Source organism: Hemitrygon akajei, chromosome 11, assembly GCF_048418815.1.
Source record: "Hemitrygon akajei chromosome 11, sHemAka1.3, whole genome shotgun sequence".
NCBI lineage: Eukaryota > Metazoa > Chordata > Chondrichthyes > Myliobatiformes > Dasyatidae > Hemitrygon > Hemitrygon akajei.
The window spans coordinates 113,511,698-113,535,662 of NC_133134.1; the positions used below are offsets into that span (position 1 = coordinate 113,511,698).

Consider the following 23,965-nt stretch of genomic DNA (forward strand, 5'->3'; position numbering starts at 1 on the left):
AGGGGCATTGGCCAATGGCATTACAAGGTACTCATAGTGGCCAGTGGAGGTGTTAAACGCTGTCTTCGACATGTCCCTTTCTTGGATACAAGCCAGGCTGTGAGCTTGTATCCATCTATCTGATCTGGAAAATAGAAAATACATCCTTGGAGATGTTCAAACATAGGGGACGAGGGTAGCGGTTCTTCCCCATGATGTTGTTGGCAAGCCAATAATCAATGCAGGGACAGAGCTTGCCATTTTTCTTGCTCACAAGAAGAACCCGCTCCTCCTAACGAGGGTGACGGATGGATAAATCCTAATGCCCGTACTTCCTCGATGTATTCTTCTATGGCTACCGTTTCAGGATGAGAGGGGGAAGAGAGTTGGCCCCGAGGAGTTCTGGTATGAAGTAAGAGGTCAATGGCACATTCATATGGCTGGTATGGAGTTAAGAGGAGGCACTCTCCTTCCTGAGGACCCCAGGAGGTCTGTATATTCAGCTGTTATGCCAGAAAGGTCCACATTAGCAGTTGGTACAGAAGGGGATATGCTGACAAGGGCTTGATCTAGATCCAGACAGGCATGCTGGTCTCTACTCTTGGAGCTCCTTTAGGAACCAATTGATCTGTGGATTGAGACAGCCAGGGAAGATCAAGCACCAGCAGAAGTTCAGGTGGATCAACAAGACAGACAGAAAGCTGTTCGTTATGGTTGCTTTCCAGCACGTTGGAGGGGTTCTGTGGAAAGGTGAATCTTGCCATTGCTGAGAGTTCAACCATCCAGAGCCTTGACGTCGATATTCTCTCTGAGTCGGGTCTCTCCATCTTTGTACCAGAGAGATATTCCTAAGGTTCCCAGCTGCCCCCATCAATAAATGCCTGAAGCCCCCATGACATGAAAGCTGGGAGCATTACACAATTAGGGGAAGATCTTGGAGGGAGAACCAGCCCATCAGAACTCCCTTTCCTGCTGGTGGGTATCCTCTTTTACCAGCCGCTTCGGATGTGATGCCTGCAAATGTCCTGGATCGCCATAGTAGAGGCAGGAACCTGTTCTCCTGCACCAACCCTGTTCCTCCTGAGATAGCTGCATGCACCTCACCTGCACAGGCTCCTCCACAGACCGTGTGCTAGGAGATGAGGGAGACTGTGAAGACAGGCGATGATCTAAGGAGTAGGAAGCTCGGGGCCTTCTTTCTCTGTGCCGCTCAGTTGTCTGGTTGTCAGCTCGAATGGCCAGCTTTATCAGGTCACCCAGGTTGTCCTGTTCATCACGCACTGCAATCTCATGCCGGACTCCTGTGCTCAGCCCACGCCGGAAAGCAGTGATGAGGGATCTCTCATTCCACCACATCTCAACCGCTGGCAGGCAGAACTTTTACTGCGTAGTCCCTCATCGTTCCTTTCCTTTGGTGCAGGTCCAGGAGTCGGTGGGCAGCCTCCTGACCCTGTACTGGAAGATCATACACTCACTTGAACTCAAAGACAAATTGCTAGAAAGGTTGGGAGGTTGGGCTGCGGGAGAACCCTGGGTCTCATAAAGCATCGACCAGGTCCATCTGAGAGATTCACCATGTAAGCCAGTTTACATGCATCATCACCAAACCGACTACACCGGGCTTGGAAAGTTAGCTAACAGTGGGTAATTAAAACCCTGAAGCTGGAGTACCTGCTGGAGGAGGAATACTCGGTTCTGGCCCGGATGTTGTCATGGGAGTCAGGGCATCAGTGGCTGAGGCTGATGAGACTGTTAAAGAGGAAGAGGTGGGAGATTCTGTGTGTGGGACTGACCTCGCTGAAGGCTGCTGTATTCTGGCAGTGAGAGTGGTAATGGCACCCACCTGATCCTGGCTGTTGGTAGTAAGCTGCTGAACCACCACAATGAGAGCAGTAATATCTGCCACCTGATTCCAACAGTCTGGTGAATTGCTGAAGTGTTCCTGTGAGGGCTGACACCCTTTCCTTCCTGCTTGGACTGGGCTTGATGCTCTGAGAGTAGTTATTACACTGTGTGAGACACTTTGGCCGACCCAGTCTCTACTGACTTTGGCTCCTCATCTGTGAACTTCGGTTTGTGCTGGGCTTGTCAATCAGCGAGTAGCTTTAGCACTGTGTGAGCTACCTGTGCTAGCTCAGCCTCTGCTGACTTTAACTTCTCTCCTACCTGACCCATGAATTTCAGGGTCATGGTCAGCTGTTCTCTCTCGGCTGGGTCCATTTTAGTGGTCAAGTCTTCCTGAAAAGGATGTGTGGTTATAGCACAAGGGCAGGGCAAGAGACACTGAGGCAATGAACAGTTCATTGAATTTTAATAATAACTGTGCAGAGCAAAGGAAAAAAGTGCTACACCAACAGGGCCACTAACTAAAACTCTCAAATTGAAAGCTAACACTGACTTTGAAGCTTGGAAAGCTCAGCATTGATCAAGACTCAAGAAGTCTGAAATGCAAAGAAATGAGTTAATTATAACCACAATGAAACACTAATTGGCAGGAATGTCCTTACTCACTAGCATCTTGAAGAAGAGTTTCAGCCTAAAACATCGACTGTCTATTCTATTCCATAGATGCTGCCTGGCCTGCTGAGTTCCTCCAAAATTTTGTGTGTATTGCTTTGGATTTCCAGCAGCTGTGGATTTTCTCATTTGCGTAATTACTGGTCCCTTTCAGCTGATGGCGCAGGCCTCAAGCTCCAAAGCAACACAGGCCTCAAGCTCCATGGCAACACAGGCCTCAAGCTCCATGGCAACAGGCCTCAAGCTTGCCGCCAACAGATGTTTGCATGCTGCAGTAGACAAATGGAATGGTGCTATTAAGATTCTACTGCTAATATGATGCTGGAATTGTCTGTCGGTTTCAGGCCTGTGATGAAGTTTGGGTGAGTAACTTTCACTCAAACAGAGTGGCTCTGCTGGAGGAGGATGGCTCGAGAGCAAGGTGAACAATTTTAGTTGTCGCTGTAGAAACTTGAGGATCCAGATAGATTGGTCTCTGAGAGTACAGCCTCATGCACGGACCTAGCAGACGAGGTCTCTCCGCAAATGCCCTGGTCTCCCTCTGACCAGGTCCTTAAGCAAGTCTGCCTGGCCTTTTCACCTTCTGCTCTTCCTTGAATGATACCTAAAGCGATGGGTAATTGTGAGGAAAGGATGTACAGTGTTCCCTGTAGTACCAAGCAATACCCTTGCCACTAATCCAAATGATTGGTGGATTAGTGGTAGTATTATTGTCTGAGATGGAAGTGATGGGACCATTATAGACTACAGATCTGGAATCTTGACTGCAGTTTTGGATATTGGAAGACTTCTCATTGCCTGCATGTAGATGGGCTCTAGAGCAGATTGCAACCTACACGAAAGGTTGATTTTGAAGATGAAAGTCTTGAAGAAAGCTATAGTAAAGCAATTCTGTAGGTTTCAGAGAACAGCACTGTTTTCTGGAATATCAGTAATATAGTAGCACCGTCCCCAACTTTTTTTCTGTGATGAAATTCTAGTCCAGTATGTTAAATAGAAGTGGCTGAATATTAGTGAAAAAATATAAAATCTGAAGACAAGCACAAGCAAATAAGCAAAAGGAGAAAGTAGGCCATTTGGTCTTTTGTGTTTTTCATTATTCAAAATCATTGTGGCTAGTCTTCTGCCTCAAAACCATTCCCTTAATATCCAGAGATCTATCAAACTGTCTTGAATGTGGTCAGCAACTGAGCTTCCAAGTTGTATTGAGTTAAAAATTCTAACTATTTGCTGCCCTCCAGACACACTGATAAGCTCTATCACTGCAAACAGTAGCAGAAAGCAAAATACGTAGATTTATTCAAACCAGATATCTTGATTCACGGCTAAGTACAAACGCGGAGTCCTGTTTAATTGGAGGCCCGCACAAGCCTATTTCTTGTTGGGAGGGGGGTGGTTCTCATCATTTCAGAATTGAGAGTCTCTCCAGGCCATTCCAATGTAAGGATCTGGATCCTGGAAAAAGAATTCCCTACTGATGCCTATCCCTGCTCAGAATTGAATGTCCATGGTCCTATAATGGACCATTTTTTGGACACAGGTTCAGTTATTTACTGAATTAATGTTTATATTGGTGGCAGAAATCTTTTCTTATTTCAAAACCAAATTTATTTATTTTAAGAGGTAACGTGTGTATTGACAGAGGGAACAACATTTTGTAGATGTATTTTGTTTGCTTTAGCTTCTGAATTGTGAGTGTGAGGTGGCAGTTTACACAGTAAATGACATTTAGTCAATACATTGTTTTCTTTGGAAAGCAACAAATGTTTGGGAGACAAAGTCTGAAACTGGTGAACGGTGAGTCAATGGTTCCAATAAAGGGGCCTTGGGGGGGGGGGGTTATCTCAACAGAACAGTTGAAACCGTGACCTGATCTTGGATTAAAGTTTGTGAATGGTGAGTTTAAAAGTCAGTGTGGAAGGCAGTAGCCCTGGATTTAGGGGGTGTTTTACACTCAGTGGCCACTTTATTAGGTATGCCTGTACACGTTAATGCAAAATCTAATCAGCCAATCACGTGGCAGCAACTCAGTGCATAAAAGCATGCCTACATGGTCAAGAAAGTCAGTTGTTGTTCAGACCAGACTTCAGAATGAGTAAGAAATGTGAACTGAGTAACTTTGACCGTGGAATGATTGTTGGTGCTAGGCAGGGTGGTTTGAGTATCTCAGAAACTGCTGATCTCCTGGGATTTTTGCGCACACCGGTCTCTAGAGGTCGGTGCAAAAACAAAAAGTATCCAGTGAGCGGCAGTTCTGTGGCCAAAATTCCTTCATAATGAGAGAGGTCAGAGGAGAATGGCCAGACTGGTTCAAGCTGACAGGAAGGCAACAGTAACTCCAATAACCACACATTACAACAGTGGTGTGCAGAATAGCATCTATGAATGTACAACACGTTGAACCTTGAAGTTGAAGGGCTACAGCAGCAGAAGACCAGGAACGCCTGCTCAGTGGCCACTTTACTTGGTATAGGTACCTAATGAAGTGCCCACCGAGTGTACCTGCCGAATGGAGGCTGAATGGAATGTTTCCACTTTGTTGGCTGGAAGGTCACGACCCAGGAGCCACAATCCTCCGGCAGAAAAAAGGACTGAATGACTGCGAGGGGCTGAGGCTTTGTTCGTGATAGTTGGTCTTGCTGGAGATCTAAATGTAGGGGAGGACAGAAGCAAAACAAAATCTGCTGGAACTGTAAAACAGAGAATGCAGCCACTGACAGAGGTCCAAAAGAAAGGATGCTGAGAGAGCAGAGTATTTGTGGAAAGAGAAAGAAATGAGTTGCCATCCAAACTGGTTGGGAATCCAGGAGCAAAAAACTGGAAATCCCACAGCCAATGGCGATGTCTGTCACCCATCTCCTCTCAATCTCTGTCACTTTGCTGTCACCGTCACCCTCGCTTCCCTGCAACTTAAGTATGTCTGCTTTATAAATGTTCTCATTCCAACTGGTGGCCATTGACCATAAGCGTTAACTTTCATTTTTCCTCCAGAGGTGCTGCCTTATTTGCTTAGTGCTTCTTTAGCTTTTATTTCAGATTTTCAGTATCTGCAGATTACTTGCTTTTTAATTATTACAAAATTTCCTTCTACCCTGAATGGCTGGCCAGTCTACAACTACCAGCAAAATGTCTTCATGCTTCTGTCTTGCCAGCAGCTGCCATCTTGCCTTTATTTGACAATTGCCATGTCCTGTTATTCAAACTTGCACAGAATTTAAGGCTGGCTATCTTATATGTTAAGGTTTCCCTTGCAGATCTGATTAGAGAGCACTATACAAACACTGAAGGAGCCTCATTGCTAAATGGATGATTGCCAATACTAAAGGGAAACTTCTGATATCTTGCTAAGTCTGAAAGTTTGCACCAGAGTGCAAAGGGTCAGACATGCTTGCAGAAAAAAGTAAGCTTCAAATGCTGACTGTAACTGGAGGACGACACACGAAGCAGCCCAATGAGAAGAACCAACAGCCCTTCTCCAGCTGGACATTTCTTCAGGCAGGATTCTGAAGAAGTTCTAAAGGTGTTCATTTTTATTTGGAGATACAGTCCAGTAACAGGCCCTTCCAGCACATGATCCTATGCTACCCTATTGCATCCATGTGACCAGTCAACCCGCTAAACTGTACATCTTTGGAAAGCAGAGCACCTGCTGGAAACCCATGTGCTGACGGGGATAATGGACAAACTCCCTACCGTCAGCGGCAGGAAATGAACCCACTGCTGTCATAGGGTTATGCTGACCACTGCGCTTCCATGCCAGCAGTTCAGCTTCTGACTCCCATGAGATTTGTGGCCAACAGCTGAATGAGGAGTCTTTCAATTGATGAGATCACGCTGCCAAAGCATCACCTTCAGCAAGCAGAGCTTCCATCATTTTAAAAAAAAACCTTGATATATTACAAGAATATTCTCTGCAATGGTAACCTTAATGGTACATGAACACATCTTAGAAAGCTTGATGTGGTTTCAGATGGTGGCAAATATTGGTAGCTTGCGTTGAGGTGTTTGATGTTGCAGTGTACGACAGGCTTGGCAATGATTTTGCGGATGTTCCATCACCATTTGAGGACACATCCTCAGTGTGCAGTTGTTGGTGTTCCTCTCTGGGAATGAACTTTAACTTGGACACCAGGGAGGTTCTGGCGCAGGCAAACACGAGGCAAGCATGAGAATTTTTAGAAGTGTGGTTCTCTTCTGTTAACTCAGTAAAGCAAATATGTTGAAATAGACATTGTCTATGAACCCCTAAGAGCCAAAGAAATGCGACCCAATAGAATTCAAAGGACAGCTGAAGAGGTAGCCATTCAGGACCGAGGCAAGCAAATGGAGGGGAGGGGCTGTATAAACATGAACACTCCTAGAGAGAACACCATCAACTGCACACTGAGGATATCACCTTGACTGATGATGCAAGCTAAATGCCAAGCTTGACAAACACAGCAACATCAAAGCTTGAGGGGGTGGATGCAGGGAGAGTATTTCTCTTGGCTGTAGAGACATGCATTAGGAGTTACAGTCCCTGGATAAAGAATAGAGCATTTAGAGCTAAGTGAAGAGATACCGGTAATTCTTCACTCAGATGAATGACACAGTCACTATGTGCACTCCTCCAATCCGCCCAATAAACAAGAACATTTCTAGTCCACTCTCTCTAACAATCTGTCTTTTCACAAAATCTTTTAAATGTTTTAAGTATTCAGCTGTTCAGCCAGACAGCTGGGCTGCCTGACCTGCTTAGTATTTCAAACATTATCTATATTCATTTCAGATCTCCAGATCAGCAGATAAACTTCTGTTTGCTTTTCAATAAATTCAGGTGTTACTCTTTGTCGGTCTCACCTCAGCAAGACTGACCCTCCATTTAGTTAGGCACAAATGCCACCTTCTGCTTGCCTCTGCTCTGATCAGCACAATCTGACTTGTGGGCATGAAGGGGGCAGTGCAGGAATGTCACACTGAGTGAAAGATCAGCCTTGGTTTCATGGATTAGTGCAACAGGCACAAATGTCCTCTTCCTGCTCTAAGCAGGTGAAGCACAGTGGTCAAGACCATCTTTTCAGCATAATGTTAAATCACATTTTTGTTACATATTAGGTGCCATTCTGGATAGAAAGGACATGGTAAATGCTGATGATTAACAAACAAACGTTACTTGTCTGCGAGTTAAAAATTCAAACAGCAGAAGAGAGACTCCGAGAACCGGAGATTCTTTATATCAAAATAAACTTTGTTCAGAATAAAAACATATATACAAGAATAAACCTTGTGATCCATTTCATTCTTATATTACACAGGCAATGCTTTCATTACTGTTCTATTGCATTCCTTATTGCGTTCTTGGGTGGTACACTACTAGAATAATTAGGGGCTTCCTCACACAACTCAGCCTCTCCCTCTCCTTTAGCAGAAGAACCCTATGCTGTGGTCCTTCCTCACTGAGCTGCACCAAGTGAAAGGTGTGCACCAGTGCACTCAGCACATACCCCAGCAGCCTGGAAAATGAAAGGTGGCTTCTTTTTTGCTCTGGACAATTTTCTGTTGCAAAAAGTGAAGGGACATGACATTCCATTGCTCAAACAGCTTTCAACAATTGCCATTTATCCGTTTTCAGTCAAGTATTTTGTGATGGCGGACTAAAGATTAGGTGCAGTGAGTGTGGGTGGGGTTCCCAGAGTGAAGGAGATCCACAAGTAATACAGCAAAGTCCATTCTTATTGCATGATGTGCAGACACATTGAAGCACCGGAAGGAGGGGGAAGAGGCAAGTGGGACAAACAAGTTAGACGTATCAGAAGTCTGAAGACTAGCTTTGAAATCAAGCCCCAACTGTGAGGACAACTCAATCAGTTCTAATCATGGGGACAACATGACCGGCATCAAATATGCCAGCCTCCCACCATCAGAACCGTACTCCAATCAATTGCCAAACTGCACCTCATCCTTATGGATGTGATTAGACCCGAATGTAAAGAAAATGGTGCTATTAATTAGCGTGATTTATGGGCCAGGGCACTATAGAATATTTGGGAGAATGGACAGGGCCAATTCTTTTGTACCACCTGCGCTGTATCGATATATCCAAGTAGCCAATCACGTTGAAGAATTCAGCAGCGCTTTCCTCCAAATTTGTACCAACTCCACCACTTTTGTTGAATGCTTGCTCTTCACACTTGCAGAGGAGTACATGGAGAGAATGACCTTGTCCTCTATGAAGCATCTGTGTGCCTGGAATGGCAGCAGCGATATGCTGAGCACAGCGGACTGGCTCAGAGTGAAGATGTCCTGCTAGCTTCCTGCACACTGTCGATGCGATTGACCATCGATATCTTTTGCAAGCGATCCGTGTAGAAGAGTGTGGGAGCTGCTCAAGAATGTATCCAACTTCCGATGTAGATATCCCAACACCATACGAACAGTCTGGATCTCTCTGAGCCAGCAAGAGGACGAATACCTCTCTGCTTGCATAGCAAAGCCTCTATGAAGTGGTGAATGCAGAGATGTGCTGCAACTAATATTTCTGTAAACTGAAACATCTGGCATATTATGAAATACTTTTATTTTCGGAGACTAAGGGATTCATGTCCACTGTTAACTTCACCTGCTCAGACAGAACCATCCAGACAAGGCTCCATGAGTGGACCGCTGCCTAGTTCTTGTGGCAGGTCAATCAACGTTCCCAATGTAAACGTTATCCTCTGCGTACTAAAGGGAAACAGAGATAATCCTGGAAATTAATGACCGGTTAGTCTCATGTCAGTGGTAGGAAAGCTATTGAAGAGGATTCTTAGGGATAGGGTTTATGAGCATTTGGAAAAGCATAGCTTAGTTTGGGACAGTCGGCACAGCTTTATGTGAGGCAAGTTGGGTCTTACTAACCTGTTGAAGGTGATTGATGAAGGTAGAGCAGTGGATGCTGCTACATGGATTTTAGATCTGATGTATAACATTTAGTTTTGGGTGCCTTGCCCCATCTCGGGAGGATGTGGGGTATATAGAGAGGGTTCAGAAAAAGCTTACCAAAATGTAACCTGGATTAGAGGATATGTGTGATATAAGGAGAGATTGGACAAGCTAACATTGTTTCCTCTGGAGAGGTTGAGGCTGAGGAGACACCTGATAAAAGTTTATAAAATTATGAGAGTCATACATAGATAGCTGGTAACTTTTCCCAAAATCAAAATCTCCCATACGATTTCAGCTGAAAATGAAGATGTGTGGGACAGGTTTATTTTTAGAGTTATGGGTGCCAGGGGTGATCATTGGGGAAGATTTGACAGCAGAAACTCACAAGAGAGGCATGTGAAAATGCAGAGAATGGGAGAATATGGGCCATCTGTTTATAAGCAGAAGGGATTAGGTGTCATAAGCTTAATTCGTTTGGTACAGCATTTCGACTGAAGGGTCTGTAATGCCGTGTTATGTTCTATATTTATATGCACATATTTATATAATGCAGATATGTTGTTCTTTCTGCTACTTGTGTGACTTGCTGACAAGAGTGTACATTATAGTCCAGGTAGGAAGGGGGGGGGAGGGGGGGGGGAGAGAGAGAGAGAGAGAGACGCTGAAGCCGACCAACAGTTCACTGACAATGGGAACTGTGCAGAAATAGAGGAAAAACAATAAACACTGGGAGAACAGGACCATTAACTAGAACTTTCTAACTAAAGCTAATGTGATACAGTGGCTTGGCAGTAGAGGCTTAATGCTAAATGAATCACTTTTTCCCAGTGTCAGTCTAAATTCTCTCCCTGAACCAGGACAAAGGTCAGCAGGGTGCATTGACGTTGCTCTGTTTTTGGCTAAGTCTTGACAAGACAAACATCAGGAGGGGAGTTGAATACTACCACAATAAAGCATTAATTGGCTGAAACGTACGTATTCACACACATGATTGCTAGACCCTTTCTGCAGCCCGCCTGTGAGGGCACGCAGTCCCTGTGGCAGATCCACGGTTGTGACAGGGCTCCCCACCCAATGCACAGCTCCCAAGGTGGCAGAGACCTGACCCCGCCAGAAGTCCTGGATGAGAAACTTTTCCAGGATGCCATGGGCTGGAACCAAGAACATTCCTCGGGGCCACAATCCTCCCAATCCACGAGACACTCGATCCTGCCCCACACCTGGTGAGAGAGCAGGAGGTGCACACAAAATGGACGATGGACCCATTCACCAGTGGGGAGGAAAGGGGTGGTAACCCGAAGCCGTGGAGAGGTAGACACTGACTTGAGTTGGGAAACATGGAAAACTGGGTGAATTTTCATTGATGATGGTAAGCAAAATCTACATGAGCCCTTGTTGATATTCTTCTCCACCCCAAATGGTCCCATAGAGCATGAGGTCAACTTGCGGCTCTTGACTTTCAAGGGAAACTAGATGCTAGCCAGTCTTTCTCCCCAGCTTGGGAGGCCTCACCTGTCAGTGTGCTGGCGTGTTGTTACTGAGTACACAACAGAGAGGCCATGGCACATCTCCAAGTTCTCTTGCTGCATTGGACAAACTGTTCAGCAGCGGGAACTCCCACGTCAATCTCTTGGTCAATGAAGAGCGTTAGCTGCAATCCCTTTTGGCATTCAAAGGGGGATGTGTAAGTAGAGGATGACTGGAAGTTATTGTGGGCAATGTCTCCCCAAACCAATTGGGAGCTCTAGGATGATGGGTTGGAAGAGGAAAGGTAACGCAAGTTTGTCTCCAGCTCCTGATTCACTCTCTCAGTTTGGCCGTTAGATTGGAGGTGGAATCCAGATGAGAGGCTGGCTGTGCCTCCCACAAGATAACCAAAGGCCTTCCAAAAACGGGACATGAACTGTCATTTCTGATCAGACATTATATCCCGAGGGAAGTGTGCAGCCTGAACACATGCTGAACCATGAGGGTGGCCATCTCATGGGCTGACAGGAGCTTAGGAAGAGCAATAAAGTGGGTAGCCTTGGACAATTGGTTCACAACCCCCAAAATGGTAGTGCTTCCATCAGACGGAGGCAGGGCAGTGATCAAATCCACCAAGGGGTGGGATCAGGGGTGATGAGGCACAGGCAGCAGACATAACAGACCCTCAGGGTGTTGACGTGATGCTTTGTTGTGGGCACAAATGTGACGGGGAGAGATGAAGTTTTGGACATCCTGGGACATAGATGGCCACCAAAATTGTCTCTTGGTAAATTCCAGGGTCTGGTGAATTCCTGGATGTCCAACCAGACACCATTCCAACACTTTGGGGTGCACAGTGCCAGGGAAAGTAGCCATTTGGGAGGGGGGGGCCCTCCACCTGGGCCTGGATCCATCAGCTGGGTGACCCTCATCTCTGCCTCTATTCCCCAGATCACTGGAGCAGCAATGCATGAGCAAGGAATGATGGTCTTTGGATCTGTGGTGTCTACAGATAGGCCAAACTGCTGTGAGAGAGCACTGGCCTTGGTATTCTTACTGCCGGGACCATAGGTGTGGGTGAAGAAAAGAGCCCACCATGCTTGATGGGAATTAAGCTTCTTGGCGTTCTGAATTTATGAGAGGTTCTTGTGATCTGTCCATACCAAAAAGGGGTGCTTTGCGTCCTACAGCCAGCCCCTCAATACCCTCCTTGACAGCCAGAAGTTCTTGGTTTATGACATCAGACTTACACTTGGCAGCAGTCCAGTGACAGGAGAGGCACAGGATTGCAGCCAGTTATCCACAGAGGAGCACTGGGAGAGTACAGCTCCAACGGTAGTGTCTGATGCATCCATCTTGTCAGTGAATGGATGGGATGGGCTTGGATGTTGCAGCATTAAGGCAGCAGTGAAGCCTCGCTTTAGTTCTAAGAATGATTGGCCCACTTCATTAGCCCAAAGGAATCATGCAGAGGTCTTCTTGCTGAATGCATTTAGGGGTCTGCGATGGAACTGAAGTTTCTGATGAAGAGGTGATATAAGTTTGCAAACCCATGAAACGTTAACCTGTTTGACCATAGTTGGTTTGGGCAACTCTGATTGCCTGAACTTCACACAGGTCCATTTGAACACCAGAAGGGGTGAGGTTATAGCCCCAACATTACACCAGTTCCTTGAGGAACTCACACTTCTTTGGCTTGGAGTAAAGGTTACTCATGAGGAGTCTTCTGAGAATCCACTGGACATTCTACACGTGGTGAAAGTGGGAATAGATCAGATCATCCCAGAGCACATTGTTGACCAGAGCCTGATAAACAGACCAAAGGACATCATGAGGTATTCTTAGTGGCCAGTAGAGGTTTTGAAGGCTGGCTTCCACTCATCCCCTTTTCAGATATAAACAAAGTTTTAAGAATTGTGCAGATCTTTCTTGGAAAATATAGTTGCTTGCTGGAGATATTCAAACACAGAGGCAAGCAGCAGAAGAGGGTCGTGGGTCTTCACCGTGATGTTGTTGAAGGGCTAGTGATCAACGCAGGGAAGGAGCTCGCCATTGTTCTTGCTCACATAAATGAAACCTGCCCTTGCTGGTGAGGTTGATGGATGGATAAACCCTAAGGTCAATGCCTCTTGGATGTGCTCTTCCATGGTCACCATTTCAGGACAAGAAAGGGAAAAGAGCCTGCCCCAGGGAGGACAAGTACTAGGTAAGTGGTCAATGATACAGTCGTATGGCTGGTGTGGAGACAGAGAGGAGGCCTTCGTTTCACTGAAGACCTCAAGAAGGTCAGCATATTCAGCTGGAATACCAGACAGGTCCATAGTGGCAGTTGACACCAGAGGGGATCTGTAGACAGGGGCTTGTGCTGGACCCAGATGGGTAGGCAACAGCATATAACCTTGCAGCACCAGAGGTCTCAATATACTAGACCAGTGCTATACTACCATCAGGACTGCCGACCATTCCCAGACTGAAGTTCAGAAAATCTGATCACATACAGGCAGAGGCGCCAGAGATCAGGACAACAAAGATGTGGTCACGGGAGGCAGAGGAGTGGCTATGGGATTGCTTCGAGTCAGTGGACTGGGCCGCCGTGTTCAAGGGCTCGTCAGAGGATCTGAATGAATGCACCTTGTTTGTCATAGGCTTTATAAAACTGTCACGGACAAGTGTGCCCCCACAAAATCATTCAGACTTCCCCAACCAGGAGTCCTGGATGAACCATGAAATTAGCAATCTGCTGAGGGCCAGATTCATGGCATTCAGGTCTGGCGACCAAGTAAGATACAAAACGTCCAGCTAAGAACTCTGGAAAGCCATCTCACAGGTGAAGCGACAATTCTGGACTAAACTTGAATCACTGAAGGATGCTAGACAGCTGTGAGAGGGCTTGAATGCTATCACCTCCTACAAAGAGAAACCAGTCAACATAGATGACAACAAGGCTTTGCTCCCAGATGAGCTCAATGCCTTCTACTCTCGCTTTGACTATCAAAACATGGAGAAACCTTCACAAACTCCTACATCCTGTGATTTTAGTGTCTGAGGCCGACTTAAGAGCATCCTTCAGGAGGGTGAACCCAAGGACAGCATCCAGCCCAGGTGGGGTGCCTGTGCTGATCAATTGGCTGGTATGTTCACGGATATCTTTAAACCCTCGCTTTGGCAGTCTGACATACCCAATCTCTTCAAGCAGGCTTCAGTTATACTGTTGTGTAAGAAAATCGAGGTAACCTGCCTCAGGTAGCACTTGCATCAACTGTAATGAAGTGATTTGAAAGGTTGGTCATAAAACACATCAACTCTTGCCTGAGATGCAACTTGGATCCATTCCAATTTGTCTACTGGCACAACAGGTCCACGGCAGATGCCGTTTCATTGGCTCTTCATTCACTCAACCCTGGAACGTCTAGACAACCCTGGAGCTTCAGGATGCTCTTTATCAACAACAGCTCAGCATTCAATACCATCATCCACTCAGAACTGATCAATAAGTTTCAACACCTTGGCCTCAATACCTTCTTGTACAATTGGATCTCCGATTTCCTCATTTGCAGATCCCAGTCAGTTTGGATTGGCAGCAACATCTTCTCCTCAATCTCCATCAGCACAGATGCACCACAAGGCCGTGTGCTTAGACGCCTGCTCTACTCGCTTTATTCCTATGGCTGTGAGGCTAAGCACAGCTCGAATGTCATATTCAAGTTTGCTGATGACACCGCTGTCGTAGGCTGAATCAAGGGTGGAGACAAATCAGCATATAGGAGGGAAATGGAAAATCTGGCTGAATGGAGCCACAGCAACCTCTTACTCAATGTCAGCAAGACCGAAGAGCTGATTATTGCCTTCAGGAGGAGGAAACCAGGAGATCAGAGATGGAGATGGTCAGTTCCTTGGTGTTATCATTTCAGAGGATCTGTCCTGCGCCCAGCAGGTAAGTGCAATTATGAAGAAAGCACAGCAGCGCCTCTATTTCCTTAGACATTTGCAAAGATTCAGCATGATATCTAAAACTTTGACAAACTTCTATAGATGTGTGGTGGAGAGTATATTGACTGGTTGCATCACAGCCTGGTATGGAAGCACCAATGCCCTTGAATGGAAAATGCTGTGAAAAGCAGCGGATACAGCCCAGTCCATCACGGGTAAAGTCCTCCCCACCAATGAGCACATCTACACAAAGCACTGTCACTGGAAAACAGCATCCATCATCAAGGACCTCCACCACTCTGGCTATGCTCTGACTGCCACCAGGAAGAAGGTACAGGACCCTCAGGACCCACACCAGGAACAGGTATTACCCTACAACTATTAGACTCTTGAAGCATTGGGGATAACTTCACTTGCCCTATCACTGGAGTGTCTCCACAACTTATGGACTCACTTTCAAGGGCTCTTCATCTCATGTTCTCAATATTTATTGCTTATTTTTATTATTATTATTATTATTAGTTCTTATTTTTCTTTTGTATATGCACAGTTTGTTGACTTTGCACATTGGTTGTTTGTCCATCCTGTTTGGTGTGATTTTCCACTGATTCTATTATGTTTCTTGGATTTTCAGAGTATGCCTGCAAGAAAATAAATCTCAGGGTTGTATACGGTGACATATATGTACTTTGATGATAAATTTACTTTAAACTTTGAGGTATATGGGTCTGCTGGTTTCCACTCTTGGAGTGCCCTGAGGAACTGATTAATCAGTGGGTTGTGTTGTGATAACCAAGGAAAGCCAAGCACCAACAGCAGTTCAGGTGAATCTACCCGACAGAGAAAGAGCTGTTCCCTATGGTTGTATTCTAGCACAAGTTGGAGGAGTTCTGTGGAAAGGCAGGGCCTGCCAGTGCCCAGGAGTCCAACCATTCAGGGCCTTGTTGTCAACATTTTCTCTCAATTGCTGAGTTGAAACCCTCCATTTTTGAGTAAGAAATATCCATGAAGTTCCCTGGAGTCAACAAATCCCTGAAGCATATGAGTTTGAGATTTTCACAACAAGGAAGCTGGAAGCATTATTCATTTAGGGAGAATGCTGGCAGGGAGAACCAACCCAACAGAACTCTCCTTCCTGCTGACAGGTATCCTCTTTGACTGAGCGCTTGCAACACGAAGCCTGGAAGTGTCCTGGATTGCAACAATAGAGGCAGGAACCTGTTGTCCTGTGCTAATCTCGTTCCTCCTGAGATTGGTACATGCGGCCCACCTGCATAGGCTCTGCAGACTGTGTACTGGGTGATGCTAGAGAGGGTACAGACAACCAGTGATCTAAGGAGTAGGTAGCCTGGGCAAACTTTCTTTGAGCCACTCAGTTGCCTGGTTGTCAATTTGCATAGCCAGATTAATGAGGTCATCTGAACTGCCCTGCTTGTGATCTTTTGCCAAACCGCTGCACTCAATCCCCACTGGAAAGCCGTAGTGAGGGATCTCTCTCCACCACACGCATGCGGAACTTTACTGCATAGTCCCTCCATGTCCCTCTACTTAGGCAGAAGTCCAGGAGTAGGTGGGCAGCCTCCTGATCCTGTACTAAAAGATCAAAAACACTCTTGAACTCAATAACCAATTGTCAACGTGACTGCACTAGGTGGGAACCTTGTTCCTGTAAAGCATTGATCAGCTGAGTGGGAGTCTTTCTAAGAGAGTCACCATGTACACCAGTTATGCACGTCATCACCAAACTGAACAGCCTGAACTTGGAAAGTTAGCTCACTCTGGCTAACTTAACTTCCTGCAGCCATTGTGGTCAGAGCAGTAGCTGCCTGGTGGAGGAATACTGGGTTCTGTTCCAGTCACTGTTAGGGAATTGAAGCATTAGAGGCCGAGGCTGCTGAGGACGTTGAAAAGGAGGATCTGGGAGAGGCTGGAAGTGGGACTGACATGGCTAAAGGCTGCTGAATGTGTTTGTGAGAGCAGTAGTGGCTGTCACTGATTCTGGGTGTCAGTGGTAAGCTGCTGATCCATGGCCGTGAGAGCAGTAAGCATTAACATCTGATTCCAGCTGTCTGCGTTGAGTTGCCGAACTGTCCCTGCCAGGGCTGACACCTGCTCTTTCAGGTGAGACTGGGCCTGCCGCTCCAAAAGTACGTAGCTGTCACACTGTGTGATAAAAGTTGGCCAATCCAGCTTCTACTGATTTTAGTTTCTCCACAATTTTCGGTCTGGAATGGGCTTGTCATTCTGAGAGTATCTGTTGCACTCCTACAGTCAACACAGCTTCAACTGACTGTAACTTCTCTCCTATCTGGCCAATGAATGTCAGGGCCAAGGCCAGCTCTTCTCTCTCTGCAGGGTCCCTTTCCTTCTGGTCAAGGCCGGTTGACGAGGATGTGCGTTATGGCTCAAGTGCCAAAAGAAGGAGACACTGAACATGATCAACAGTTCACAGATTTTTAATAGGAAATATGCAGAAATAAAAGGAAAACAATAAATATTAGCCCAATAGAGCCGTTAGTTAGAACTCCCAAAACAAAGTTAATGCCGATACAACAGCCTGGCAGTAGTCGCTCAATACTAAGTAAATGCCGCTTCTTAGCAGTGTCAGTCTAAACGTAGACTTCTTCCCCAGAACCAGGACAATGGTAAGCGGGGTATGCTGACTCTGTGCTGCTTTTGGTCAAGTCTCAACAAAACTGAAATGAGAGGAAGGGATGAGACACTAATTGTCTGGAATGTGTATACTCACAAGTGTGATTGCTGAACCCTTTCTACAGCCTGCCTGTGAGGACATTCAGAACCCCGTGGCAGAGTCCATGGTTGTGGCACCTGTTGTACACAATCTGGCAATTTTCATTCCTGCTTTGCAATCATAATAACACTTTAAATGTCTACTGCCCTTTGCCATTCCTTTGATAATCATCTTGCGCAGTGTACTTGCCACCTCGTCAGCTTTTGAATTTACAGTGCTCACTATGACTTGTCAATGGCTTTGGGCATATTGATATTGTATTTATCTGTACATGGTGATACCTAGATTTCAGGAAAAAGATGAGTTCTGGAATAATAAGGAAGGAATTATCACCACAAGTACAATTTTGTTTGGCCCAAGCAGAATTTAATTTCATCACTTCACATTTTATAATATTTTAAATTTCCAATTTTTGCATTTAAGGCTCTTCTGCAGAAATATTAAAGGGTGAAACATTAAAGCATAGTACAGGCCCTTTGACCCACAATGTTGTGACAACCTTTTAACCTACTCTTAAGATCAATTTAATCCTTCCCTCCTACATGGCACTTTATTTTCTGTCATTCTGAAGTTTCCAGGTTGCAAATGTCAGACACATAGTGTGTTATCTGTCGTTCCAACAATCAATTGATTAGTATATGCTATTATATTAGTATATGATTAGTTAATGCTATGCTTGTTACTTAGACTAATTACTCACATTTGGATGGTTAAAGTTTTAGAACCATAGAACACTACAGCACAGTACAGGCCCTTCAGCCCTCCATGTTGTGCCGACCCATATAATCCTTAAAAAAAGTACTAAACCCACACTATCCCATAACCTTCCATTTTTCTTTCATCCATATTTTCTTTATCACTAGCTTAAAATCAAGTGGACTTCATTTGAAAGTTTGTTCTGGATAACAGACAGAAGACACACTCAATTTTGCTTCATTACTTCCATATTTCATATTTCAGCCCATTAAGTGTATACTGGTTCAGAGAACCCCCATCAACCCTATTTCTCCAGCTCTTTCCTTGTGAACTATTCTCTCTCATGTGGCCAACAGCTTTCTCCCCACCTGCCCCAATTCTCCTATTACCCACATAAATTTACGATAGCTAATGAACCAACATATTTGGGATGTAGAAGGAAATCACGGTCCCCACATGTTCGTAGGGAAATTGGGCAAGCTACACATAGACAGCAGCAGAGGTCTGGATATTTTTTTTGCTGGAGCTGTATGTGGTACCATTGTAACTACCAATACAATTCCTTTTCTCAGATTTTTCATGCCCATTTCTGGATGCTCTCTATTACCACAAGGATTTCCTTTTTTTTGTCTGTGTACGATGGGTAGTATCTTGTTAATGTCTAGTGTCCCAAGGATAATCATTAAAATTCAGTCAGGGCTACACTGACTGAATCAACAGTTGCAGATGCATGGCAGCAGATCTCAGATTAGGTCACGAATGTATTCTTTCATTCTGCACTGGAGACCTATTCATGAACTATCCTGATATTCAGATTTAGGTCTTCATTCAGACTGATCTTGATACCATTACGAATGCTGACTGAAGTTTCATTTCACTGTGTGGCCGTATACTAATGATCAACTGATATATCAGCAGAATGAATATCTACTGGAGAATGAACTTTCTCAAAAAGGTATCTTGTTTAAGTAACAGAAAAACCCTAGTCGATTGATTCTGGGATTAATGAACCACCCGCACACCGAGAAAACGATCTAATCTGTGGTGCGACATTGGTCAACTGATGGCACTTTCAACTCCATTTAAATAAAGACTAGAAGGCTTGCATTGCTTAGCAAATGAGCTGGTATATGGCCCTCCTTTACAAAATAAAACATAGACTTGCACAAATGAAGCCTTCCAAATTAAACTGTTCATGATATACAGTGGCATGCAAATTTTGGGCACCCCGGTCTAAATTTCTGATACTGTGAATAGCTGAGCGAGTAAAAGATGACCTGATTTTGTTGTGGTTTTTCGTGCCTCCCAGTGGATCCCCTTTTAAGGCTTTGGGGTCCACTTTGGGTGGATAAAGCTTTCTGAGGGCCTGCCATACCCTCTGCCTCACTCTGTCAAACCCATCTCCATCAGTTCTTAGGTCGTTCGAGTTTACTATGCCAGCCATTTCCATTAGTTCATTAAATTTGGAGGTTCCCATCAACCTTATCAACAGTGCCTTCAAATCTCCCATAGCCAATAATCGTCCCGCTGTTTCTTCTTCAAAGGCTCTAATCCATTTCCCTGCTCCTTCATGTAAATTGGGCAGAGTGTTTTTCAGCCCTTCTAGGTCCTGGGATCCCCAAGGGATATACTGCACTTGTCCTGATCCTTTAACTAACAACGGCATCATTCTTCCTCCTCCTTCCCACCTGCCCTGGCTTTCCTCTTCACCTGACTCCCCATCTGTCTCAGGGCATGTCTTTACTGCCTCCCACACAAATGTCTCCGGGGTCCTCTTCTTCCCTCAGTCTCCCTGTGGAGTCCTTCCTTTCTGTCTTGATTCAATACTTGGTTGGCCCCTAGAATATTTTTCGCATCTCTCCTGGCAATCCCCTTTTAATAACTTATCTGGCTCTCTCTCTACTTCCGCAAGTCACTCCCCTACTGCCTCCTTCTTTCCTTCTAGGCTTCTGCCTCCTACCTCTTCCCCACAAATTCTCACATCCTCTCTCTCTCCACTTAACTCTTGCTCCTCCAATGAGTCACCTTTTCTAGTCTGTTTATTTCTATGGTATAATCGATACTCCTCATATTCCTTTTCCTCCCTCAAGTATTTCATCCGTTCAATCTGTTCTTGCATTTCTCTCTGTACCTGTTCTATCTTTATCCTTTCTGCCTGTATCTCCTGCCATATCGCCGCTTTTTCCTTCTCGTATTGTTTTTTTTCCTCCTCATTATCCCAAACTTGGACTTCTCCCTGCATGTTTACTGTTCCCGTCAGCAGGGGGCACTGCTTAGGGGTTCCTTCCTCATTATAGGGAGGGGTTTTTTCTGTTTCTTTCGCATCTGGGTACGGAGCCGAAGCCAGCTTCTCACCGTACCCTTCTCTCTCTTTAACAGGCTGTTTCTCCAGCACCTTAGTGTCTTCCTCGCTTGTAATCAATATTCTACCTGTTCTCCTCAGACTTTCTCCCTCCGTTCTGAAGAGTTTTAGCACTTCCATTTTTTGTTCTCTTTTTTGCTCTCTTTTCTTAGATTTATCTTTTGATTTGTAATTTTTAATTAGTCCCTCCATTTCTTCGCACAAACTTACATCAAATGTTCCTTCTTTTGGCCACTTTGTGACTAGGTTTTTGGTTCTTTTTTCCCATTTTTCTGAAGTTTTTGTGATCTCAGTTTGAACTAAAGGGAATTTTTTGCTCAGAATCTCTACTGCTGTTCCTTTACCTGTCATGTTATTCTCTCTTGTTAAGGTATTTCAGAGATTCACAGTTTGTTTACTGGATAATATTATTTACTCTAATTCTGCGCCTAGTCCTAGTCTAACACCACGTGGACTTTTCCTTCCTATAACACCACGTGGACTTTTTCTTCCTATAACACCACGTGGACTTTTTCTTAACGTATTAACTTATTTGTACCTACCCTCACTGCAGTGTTCTTGAGCAATCCTCTGAGCCTCCTCTGTTAACCCCCAATTCTGCCAGATTCTTTGGACCGGAGAGACCCTTTGGCAGTGGTTCCACACTCCTGAGACTCCAAGACCTCCCCAAAGCCAACAGAATTCTTAGTCCAAATTGTCACAAAAAGCGCTTTCCTTTTGTTTGGGTGCACCCTTAATTCTGTTAGCCTTATGGGGGTCCCTAGAGGACTGGGAAGCGTTCCCAATCTGCCGTTTCCTTTCCGCGGGTCTCTATCCGGTCCTGCCGCGGTCGCCAATTATGTCGTGGTTTTTCGTGCCTCACAAATGAGCAAGAGATGCAGAAGATTCTTCAAGAAGGGTTAAACTTTAATTTGCAAATCAAAGCTGAGACAGTCATTGAGCTAGTCGCTGATTGCCCACCGATCCTCGGACACAGCATTTTTTATAGCAATCTCCGGTCCAGTTGCATTAGCATATGCAATCAATCTATAGTTGCGTATTACACGTACTGCACGTACATCATGTCCCTTTTGTTCCTATCAATTGGCTTAATCATGTTCTAATCTACATCTCTTAGCTACCTCTCATTAACATACCATTGTTTTCTACATTTTTAAGACTTCAGTCTCCTACCAAATTGGATACATGCATAGCAAATAATAGTCCTAGGATTATGTGACTTAATTATGTTCTAATCTATATCTCTTAGCTACTTCTCATTAACACATCATTGTCTTCTACATTCCTAAGATTTCATTCTACTAAATTGAGTACATGCATAAGCTCAGAACTGACTTCATAGTTTTGGTAAATTTATACTTTTATACTCCAATAATTTCCAAAAGCCATAAAGTTAAAGATGACACATTTCTTTAATATTTTAAGCAAGATTACTTTTTTATTTCCATCTTTTACAGTTTCAAAATAACAAAGAAGGAAAAGGGCCCAAAGCAAAAGTTTGGGCACCCTGCATGGTCAGTACTTAGTAACACCCCCTTTGGCAATTATCGCAGCTCGTAAACGCTTTCTGTGACCAGCTAAGAGTCTTTCAATTCTTGTTTGGGGGATTTTCACCCATTCTTCCTTGCAAAAGTCTTCTAGTTCTGTGAGATTCTTGGGCCGTCTTGTATGCACTACTCTTTTGAGGTCTATCCACAGATTTTCGATGATGTTTAGGTCGGGGGACTGTGAGGGCCATGGCAAAACCTTGCACCTCTTGAGGTAGTCCATTGTGGATTTTGAGCTGTGTTTAGGATCATTATCCTGTTGTAGAAGCCATCCTCTTTTCATCTTCAGCTTTTTTACAGACGGTGTGATGTTTGCTTCCAGAATTTGCTGGTATTTGATGGAATTCATTCTTCCCTCTACCAGTGAAATGTTCCCTGTGCCACTGGCTGGGACAAGGTTTGAGGAGTCAGAGATCTATAAAGCTTTGAAATTTGCATCATTTGGCCTTTCCTAACAATGACTGTGAACAAGCCATAGCCCTAACAAGCTAATTAAGGTCTGAGACCTTGGTAAAAGTTATCTGAGAGCTCAAATCTCTTGGGGTGCCCAAACTTTTGCATGGTGCTCATTTCCTATTTTTTACTCTAAAATTGTACAAAACAAAAATAATACACTAATCTTGCTTAAAATGCTGAAAAGAATGTTTCATCTTTAACTTTATGACTTTTGGAGATCAGTTCATCTTCTACTCACTTAACTATTCACAGTAACAGAAATTTTGACCGGAGTGCCCAAACTTTTGCATGCCACTTAAGTCACTCCAGTGTTTCAAGTAATCCTCCAAATATTTAATTTATTGTTCAAGAAAATGAGAGATAGAAAACTGAAAATGATCAATATATATATAGCTTTCTGCATGCTAATTAAGCCAACGAATGTTAAAATAAATTAAACAAGGTACAATTTGTGTGAAAAAGAAAGATAATTTTGTTTAAAAAATGCAGAAACCAGTTTCTACTGCAAAAATGAACAAATTATTGTGACCCATAGCTGGTAATTTCCAGTTTAATCCAAATAAGACAGGAATAATGGGGATAGTTAATGATTACATTTTAGCAAAACAGAATAGCAAAGTAATGAGAAACAGGTTTATGATGCAGAGCTACTTATGTACGCAGAATAAGGTCAAAATGAATAATTTCACAAACAGCTTGTTTTTGGTAACAAGAACTGGGTGAAAGGTTGAATGTGATCTCAGTACTTCCATGTATACCTGTTTTGCTCTTTTGCAGTTTGTGAGCAGAGCCCGACACAATTTTAAAAGGCTTCTTTGTTATTAGAATGTTCAAAATAAAGCTTTTAAATGGTAGTTATCAATGTAACACAGCAAAGTGGTTCCTGGCCTGATTATCTAAAATGCATTGTAGGAATAATACCATTGAAAAGCATTAATCAGTCTTGCTTACATATTCTGTGACAAATATATTGTGACTGACATAACATAATCACTTCTACTGGCTTACACTTCCACTGGCGTTAGAAGAACACAGATGCCTTACCCAAATGGCTACTCAACCTGAGATAGCTTGGACAATTTGTCCTGGTTAACTTCTGACCATAATCCCATCATAGTTAAGTTTTATTCAGTCCTCAGCTGATTCTGAAACATAAATATTTTCATCAAAGGATTTGAAATAAGAATCCTGGCAAAAAGATATACTGATATGCATTTTGTTATAAAACCCACTTGTAGATGCACACATTTTAAGATGTGTGAGTGGCATTTCAATAAATATTTTAACATAATTATAACTAGGGTAACATAATAATTTTAATTTTCATCAGTTAACTTTTTGTTAGTGCAAACATTA

General features: G+C 44.2%; 1 long non-coding RNA gene across 2 annotated transcripts in view; it reads left to right on the forward strand.

The window, feature by feature from the left end:
- Positions 1-2,756: 2,756 nt before the first annotated feature.
- The window catches only part of LOC140735928 (uncharacterized), a 48,074-nt gene continuing 26,865 nt past the window's right edge, over positions 2,757-23,965 (forward strand). For both annotated transcript variants that reach the window (XR_012100840.1, XR_012100839.1), the window contains exon 1: positions 2,757-2,858. This is a non-coding gene — a long non-coding RNA (uncharacterized lncRNA). The remainder of the gene's footprint in view (positions 2,859-23,965) is intronic.